Source organism: Penaeus monodon, chromosome 3 (genome assembly GCF_015228065.2).
Source record: "Penaeus monodon isolate SGIC_2016 chromosome 3, NSTDA_Pmon_1, whole genome shotgun sequence".
Taxonomy (NCBI): domain Eukaryota; kingdom Metazoa; phylum Arthropoda; class Malacostraca; order Decapoda; family Penaeidae; genus Penaeus; species Penaeus monodon.
In genome coordinates this window covers 3,338,140-3,345,639 of record NC_051388.1, presented here as the reverse complement: position 1 = coordinate 3,345,639, position 7,500 = coordinate 3,338,140, and the positions used below count along the sequence as shown (strand labels likewise).

At 41.1% G+C, this 7,500-nt stretch overlaps 1 protein-coding gene across 2 annotated transcripts in view; it reads right to left on the bottom strand.

Annotated features, from left to right (window-relative positions):
* The window catches only part of LOC119590604 (homeobox protein orthopedia-like), a 49,491-nt gene that overhangs the window by 37,162 nt on the left and 4,829 nt on the right, over window positions 1–7,500 (bottom strand). The window lies entirely within an intron of this gene.

Below are 7,500 nucleotides of genomic sequence, written 5' to 3'. Positions count from 1 at the left end.
AGTAGAGATGGTTAGATCTGATAATATATATTTTCCTTCATTTTTTTATTTTCATGTTTTTTTTTTAATTGTTAGTATTATATTCAAGCTTTTATTTTTTTTTTTTTTCCTATATGCAAGCTGTATGGTCGATCCGGATAATAAATATATATATATTTTTTTAGATTTTTATCTTTTTTTTTATATAGATAAATTGGGTGGCCGATCTAGATCATAAATATTTTCCCTGATTTTTTTATTCTATCATTTTTATATAAGTTGGATATGTTCTATAATAAAATGGTGAATGATCAACTTTTTTTATTTTTAGATTTTCCCCGAATTTCGAACATAAAAATGTTGACGCGCACGTTTTTTTTTTTTTTTTTTTTTTTTTTTTTTTTTTTTTCAGGAATTTCGAATATCAAATGATGAATGATATGCAGTTTTCTTTTGATTTTTTTTTTTAAATCTTTTGATTTCGAATATTAAAGATGCATAAAACGATAAGGCCATTGTTTGAAAATAATAATGATAATGATAATAATAATAATAATAATAGTAATAATAATAATAATAATAATAATAAAAATAATGATAAAATAACTGAAAAAATGTGCATTTATAATTTTTTTGTGGGGCTATCATCATTTGAAAGTATAGATGCTTAAAAAAAAAGAAAAAAAAAAGCAGAGAGAATAAGAGAATAAGGAATAGGAGACATTAATATTCTTGACGATAATGTATGAAGTAACGACATGTAGCACACACCACAACACCCTCACCTCCCTCCTCTGACCTCCCCCATCATCCCTCTCCTTCCACCTCCACCACCATCCCTCCCCACACCCACCCATCCCTCCCTCCCTCCCACCCCCCATCCCTCCCTCCCTCCTCCACCTCCCCCCATCCCTCTCTCCCTCCTCCACCCTCCCCCCATCCCTCCCTCCCTCCTACCCCCCACCCCCATACCCCCCACTCCCAAACACACGCGCCATGACTCGGCACAAATTAATCGCTCCCTCGCGCCGTTGCCGCCGCTGTATTTTCCCCTTTCCCCCTCTGCGCACACCTTTTATCGATTTTTCATTATCCACCTCATCTTCAATTACCGGTAGCGAGTTCCGCCGTTTCGTAATTAAGATCGCTATCTGACGGGGCGGGCGGCTGAGACTGGGGGGGGGGAAAGGGGGAGGGGGGAGGAGGGAGGGAGAGAGAGAGAGAGGGAAGAAAGGGAGGAGAGAGAGAGAGAGGGGGGGAGGGAGGAGAGAGAGAGAGAGAGAGAGAGAGAGAGAGAGGAGAGAGAGAGAGAGAGAGAGAGGAGAGAGAGACAGAGAAAGAGAGACCGAGAGAGAGAGAGAGAGAGATCGGCGCGAGAGAGACATAGACAGAGAGAAAGAGAAAGAGAAAGAAAAAAGAAAAAAAAAACAAGAAAGATTGTACAAATAAAAGACAAATGAAGAACGAAGCAAAATTAAGATATGCATGAAATAACAATTATTCACGAAAAAAAAACGTAAACAGAAAATCATAAACTTCATCCTCCTTCTTTCACAGCGACCCTCCCCCCCTCTCTACCCCCCCCCCCCCCGCCAAGGTACGAATGACGGACAGGTGAGAAACACTGATGGAAGAGATACGTGTGATAAGAGAATGTGGGAAGAGGAGGAAGAGGAAGAGGAAGAGGAAGAGGAGGAGGAGGAGGAGGAGGAGGAGGAGGAGGAGGAGGAGGAGTAGGAGGCAGGGGAGAAGGAACATATAGAGGAAGATGAATACAGAAGAGGAGGAGGTAAAGGAGGAGGAGGAGGAACAGATAGAGAAGGAGAAAGAAGAGGAAGAGGAAGAGGAGCCAAAGGAAAAAAATGAGAAACAAAAAAAAAAACAGATAAAAAAAAAATAATAATAATAACACACACACACAACACACTCCCCCCGCTCGCCACACAAACACACACACACACACACGTACACCTACACACACGCACATAAAAAATCGCTTTCCCCATTCCGACCGTGGAGAAGAACACCCTCCCTTTCCTCCACCCCTCCCCCTCAACCTCCTTCTCCCCCCATCCTCCCCCCTCCCCCCCATCCTCCCTCTTTCTCCCCCCTCCTCCCCCTCTCCCCACCGAGCATCGCGAGAAGGATCTGAGACCAAACTGTGATTTTCTAGTCCTTAATGTCAAATTCCTATAGGTTGTAAAATCCACCACGGAGACCGGTCAGTGTTTCCGGAGGGGGGGGAGGAGGAGGGGGAGGAGGAGGAGGAAGGGAGGAGGAGGAGGAGGAGGAGGAGGAGGAAGGAGGAGGAAGGAGGAGGAGGAGGAAGGGAGGTGGAGGGAGAAGAGGAGGAGGAGGAAGGAGGAGGAGGAGGAGGAGGAGGAGGAGGAGGACGAGGACGAGACGAGGACGAGGCGAGGAAGGAGGAGGAGGAGGTAGGAGTGAGGAGGAGGAGGAGGAGGAGGAGGAGGAAGGAGGAGGAGGAGGAGGGGGGAGGAGGAGGAGGGGGGGAGGAGGAGGAGGAGGAGGAGGAGGAGGAGAAGGAAGAAGAAGAAGAAGAAAAAAGAAGAAGAAGAAGAAGAAGAAGAAGAGGAAGAAGAGGGGTGAGATGTAGTGTATGGGTGGAGGGGGAGGAGGAGAGGGGAGAAGGGGGGGAGGGGGTTGCGCCGTAAGGAGGTCACAGAGAGACTGAGGTTGCTGGTTGACCCGTCTTGGCTGCGGGAAGCGTGGCGGAGAATTTGGTTGAAAGGTGGTTGGCGTTGTGGGTGTCAAAAGGTGGATATTTGACTGGTGTTCGTTGATAGCCGCTAATTTGCGGATGTTATTATTATTATTGTAGTTGTTGATGTTGCTGTTATGGTTATTATTATTATTATTATTATTATTATTGTTGTTATTATTATTATTATTATTATTATTATTATTATTATTATTATTATTATTATTATTATTATTATTATTATTATTATTATTATCTTTATCATTACTATCATTAATATTATTATTATTATCTTTATTATTATTATCATCTTTATTATTGTTATTTTTATGATTATTATCATTATCACCATTCTAATTATTGAAAGAACATATCATCTATATATGTGAGTGAGAACTGGATTAAAATCATATTTATCGAAATAATGACGATAAAATTAATATCGTATATCGAAGCTGTTTTAGAAAAATATTGACCGATATTCGCTTTAGCTATTAATATTATCATTATTAATCATGTGAACATATGTGAATTGATATTTAATTTCATTCACATAAAAGACAGTAAATAACAGATTCTTGTCTCAAAAAATTAACGACATTATATCCACACCGACCGAACTTAGCGCTCAATTCTCCAGCGCTTATCCGCTACGTAGCAAATCCAGCACCTTCTCGATTTCGCCTTTATCAATTTCTCGCTATCAACACCCGCTCATAACAGACAGACAACACCACCCCCCACCCCTTCTCCCTTACCTTATCTCGATACTGCATTTAATTAACGCATTCCCACGACCCAGATACAATTCCCAGATTCCCAGGTAAAGGCGGGGGAGGGGGGGGGCGGCGGCTAGCGGAAAACCCCCTCTGCTATATATGCGCTAGACGGCGGATAATCCTCGCTATCGGACAGATAAATCGCAGAGGATGAGACCGATGATGCTGCCGATAACGTTTATTATCGCCGATATTGAAGGCGATGGCGATCTGACGTGTGTGTGAGATAAGAGGGGGGGAGGGGGGGGAGGAGGGAGGGGGGGAGGAGGAGGAGGAGGAGGGAGGGGGAGGAGAAAGAGAGAGAGAGAGAGAGAGAGAGGAGAGAGAGAGAGAAATAGAGACAGACAGATAGACCACAAAGAAAACGACAAAGAACAACACAGTAATGACACACACAGCAAGGGAAGAGAGAGAGAGAGAGAGAAAACAGAACGACAGCCAGGGAGACAAAAATCTCCGATCTTACGCAGACGAGAAAAAGAAAAGGAAAAAGAAGAAGAAGAAGAAAAAAATTGAAAGAATCCACGAATCCACACATCCACGAGCTTTAGAGAAGCCGATATCGGTAAAATTTCTCGACAACTGTCCTATCTCTAGGTAATTTGATCGGTAGGAGGGAGGGAGAGGGGGAGGGAGGGAGAGGGGGAGGGGGAGGGAGGGAGAAGGGACAGAGGGGAGAAGGGAGAGGGGAGAGGGAAGAGGGAGAGGGAGAAGGGGAGAGGGCACAAATGGAGAGAGGGAGAAGGCAGGGAAGAGGGAAGGAGGGAGAAAGGAGGGAGGGGAGGGGACAGGAGGGAGGAGGGAGGGGGGGGGAGGGTTTACGATTCCCACAGGACCAGTACCAACACCGAGATCCCATTTGGCGATCCCTTAGCCATCAGTAGTGCGGGGTTTGATTCTTTGATGCGATATCCGATCCCGTTCGCGCGACAGGATTTTGTTTTTTTTTAGCCGTATCCTATTCTCTCGTTTATTCATTCGTTTATATTTTATTTATAACTTTTTTCGGGAGAGAAAAATTGACGATCAATTATTCTTTTCTTTTTTTTCCTTTTTTTTTAATAAGTAAATACCATTTTTTTTTACAACTTCCGCCTTAATATCAAACGAAGATATATTGTCTATAATGAAATAATAATAAATACAATTATACATAATAATATTCAAATATCTTCGTCGCGAAAATTTCACACCTAATTTTTTTTTTTTAATTCTTCCGCGAAATTCAAAATTTACCAGTAAGTGCAAAGTCAAAATGTTGCCAATTCAGCTATTTCAAGTAATATTTTACGAGAAACGATAATATTTGAGACGAATTTTTAAATATGCAATCGAGATGTTGATATCCATTTAACACGTTGATTTTACATTTGACAGTTCATTCAGTGACAAGAATAATCTAAATTTACATTACCAAATATGTCTTATTAAAAAAAAATAAATAAATAAAATAAAAAATATTTAAAAAAATAAAGAATTACGAAAATACATACTTTCACCTTACTCTCCCTCCCCCTCCCTACGAGCATAATAATAAACATACAAATAACTTATACACATAGGTGCATAATAATATGTGCTATGTGCATAATAATAAATATAACATATACACATTCCGCTTTTTTTTTTAATCTCCCGCCCAGGCCCCCAACTAGCAGTCTAAGCAACAAAATCACCAGCTATAACAAAGATATATCTAATGATCCCTGTGCAAAGTTACAACAACGGCCGCCGACCTGCAGAGGCTTGCGGCTAATTCAGAGAGCGCGGGGTTGTAGATTTTTGGATATTTAAGAGGTCGTTTTGGGCAGGAAGGAGAAAGAGAAAGGGGGAGAATATACATTAAAAAAAAGAAAGTGATGATAATTAAGTAGGATAAAAGCAGGGAGAATGTAAATACTGAAAGAGACGGGTGAAATGGTGGCGTATATGTTTCCGCGCATACACGGAGGCGTACATACAGTAACTTACATACGCACAGATACCCATGTTTACACACATACATGCATATACTGTTAAAGCTTAGATGCGAGAGAGAGAGAGAGAGAGAGAGAGAGAGAGAGAGAGAGAGAGAGAGGAGAGAGAGAGAGAGAGAGAGAGAGAGAGGAGAGAAACCGAGAAAACGAAAACGAGAGAAGGCGAAAAAACGAAAACGAGAGAAACCGAGAAACCGAAACGAGAGAGAAAGCGAGAAAACGAAAGAGAGAGAAAGCGAGAAAACGAAAGAGAGAGAAAGCGAGAAAATGAGAGAGAGAGAGAGAGAGACGGGAGCGCTAGTGAGAAACCCATTTAACTCCATTTGAGGGACGTGAAACAGTAAGCCACTTCGTCATTGCCGTACCATGAATATTATATTCATGGACTCACGCTCCGGTGCTAGAGGGCGAATGGGGGGAGGGGGAGGGGGTGATAATGGGCAAAAGGGTGAAGGGAAGAGGATAATAGAGAGAGAGAGAGACAGAGAGAGAGCGGGGTGGGGAGGGAGGGAGGGAGGGAGGGAGGGAGGGAGGGAGGGAGGGATGGAGGGAAAGGAGAAAGAGGCAGGGAGGAGAGGGTGAGGGAGGGAGGGAGGGAGAGGGAGAGAGATGTAGGAAGATGTAGGCAGATAGATAAAATAGATAGATAGATAGATAGAAGGGGGGAGGAATTACGTGCAGGGTGAAAGTGGAAGAGAAATGAGAGGAGAATATACATTTTGGAGAAAGATGCTAAATGAGCTTAGAAAATGGGAGAAAATGAGATGAAATGAATAAGTATCAGCGAGACGGCGAGGATAAAAAAAAGAAAATATAAATATTAAAAGGCAAAATAAGCAATAAGATAAAACTAAGACAAAAAAAAAAACATATATCATAGAAGCAGAAAGAGAGAAAGAAAGAAAAAAAAAAGAAACAGAGACCGCGGGTACAAACACAATTCCAAGCAATAGTTTCCCCGCGCGATAATTCTGTTAAATATTGGATCCATCTTATAGATCGACGAACGATATTACATTATTAACCGACGGCATTCAAGAGCTAAGAAAAAAATATAAAATAAAGATTTAGATAAATAGATAAATAGATTAAAAAAGAAAAAGAAAAGACCATTCGCTGGAACGTCACTTCAGTCGACGTCAGGGAATCGTAATCTATTTATTAGTGATATATGAATCCGGCGATAAATGTGTACGTTTTTTTATATATATTCCTTACGGTTGGTTCGCGTAATGGGCTAGTTTTTTGTTATATATAATGCAAAGCGCGTTTTGGGGGAGTAATCTTTATAACTCAATCATCTCTCTTTGAATTTTGGCTACGCTGTTCTGGGGATATATATGATCGTTAAGCTATCGTTATTGTTGTTCTGAAGGAGGGTATAGTGCAAGGGAGGAGATAATTATTCATGTTTTTTTTTTCTTTTCTTTTTTTTCTTTCTCTCTCTTACGTTTTCTCCTCGTTTCTCTTTCTGTCTGTATCTTTTTCTCCCTCTCTCTCTCTTGCATTCTCTCTCTCTTCTCTCTCTCTCTCTCTCTCTCTCTCTCTCTCTCACTCTCTCTACCACCCTCTCCCTCTCTCGCCTTTTTCTCTCTTTAATTACGAATTTACAACGCAAAAGTTTTATTCATAACTCTTGAGAATTTGATGGCGATCCCTCCACGCGCTGGTTTCCACTGTCCGTCTCGCCGCCCTCTATATTACAAACGCTCAACCTTCCATTCATAATTGCTCTTAATTATGCAACCGTACAGACGTAACCATCAATTATCATCGGCATCAATTGAGTCATACATGCAAGATAACGCAGTTGTTTTCGGCGTAAGTCTGCTCTCTAAAATCTTATAAAATGATATTCGTTGTAGCTTCGGCTGTCATCGAGAGTATGAGGTTGTATAGAATCTCTAATGAATAAATAAGTGAATGAGATTGAATAAAAGAGAATAAAATAGATACATATACATGCGCATGTGTGTGTGTGTGTGTATATATATATATATATATATATATATATATATATATATATATATATATATATATATATATA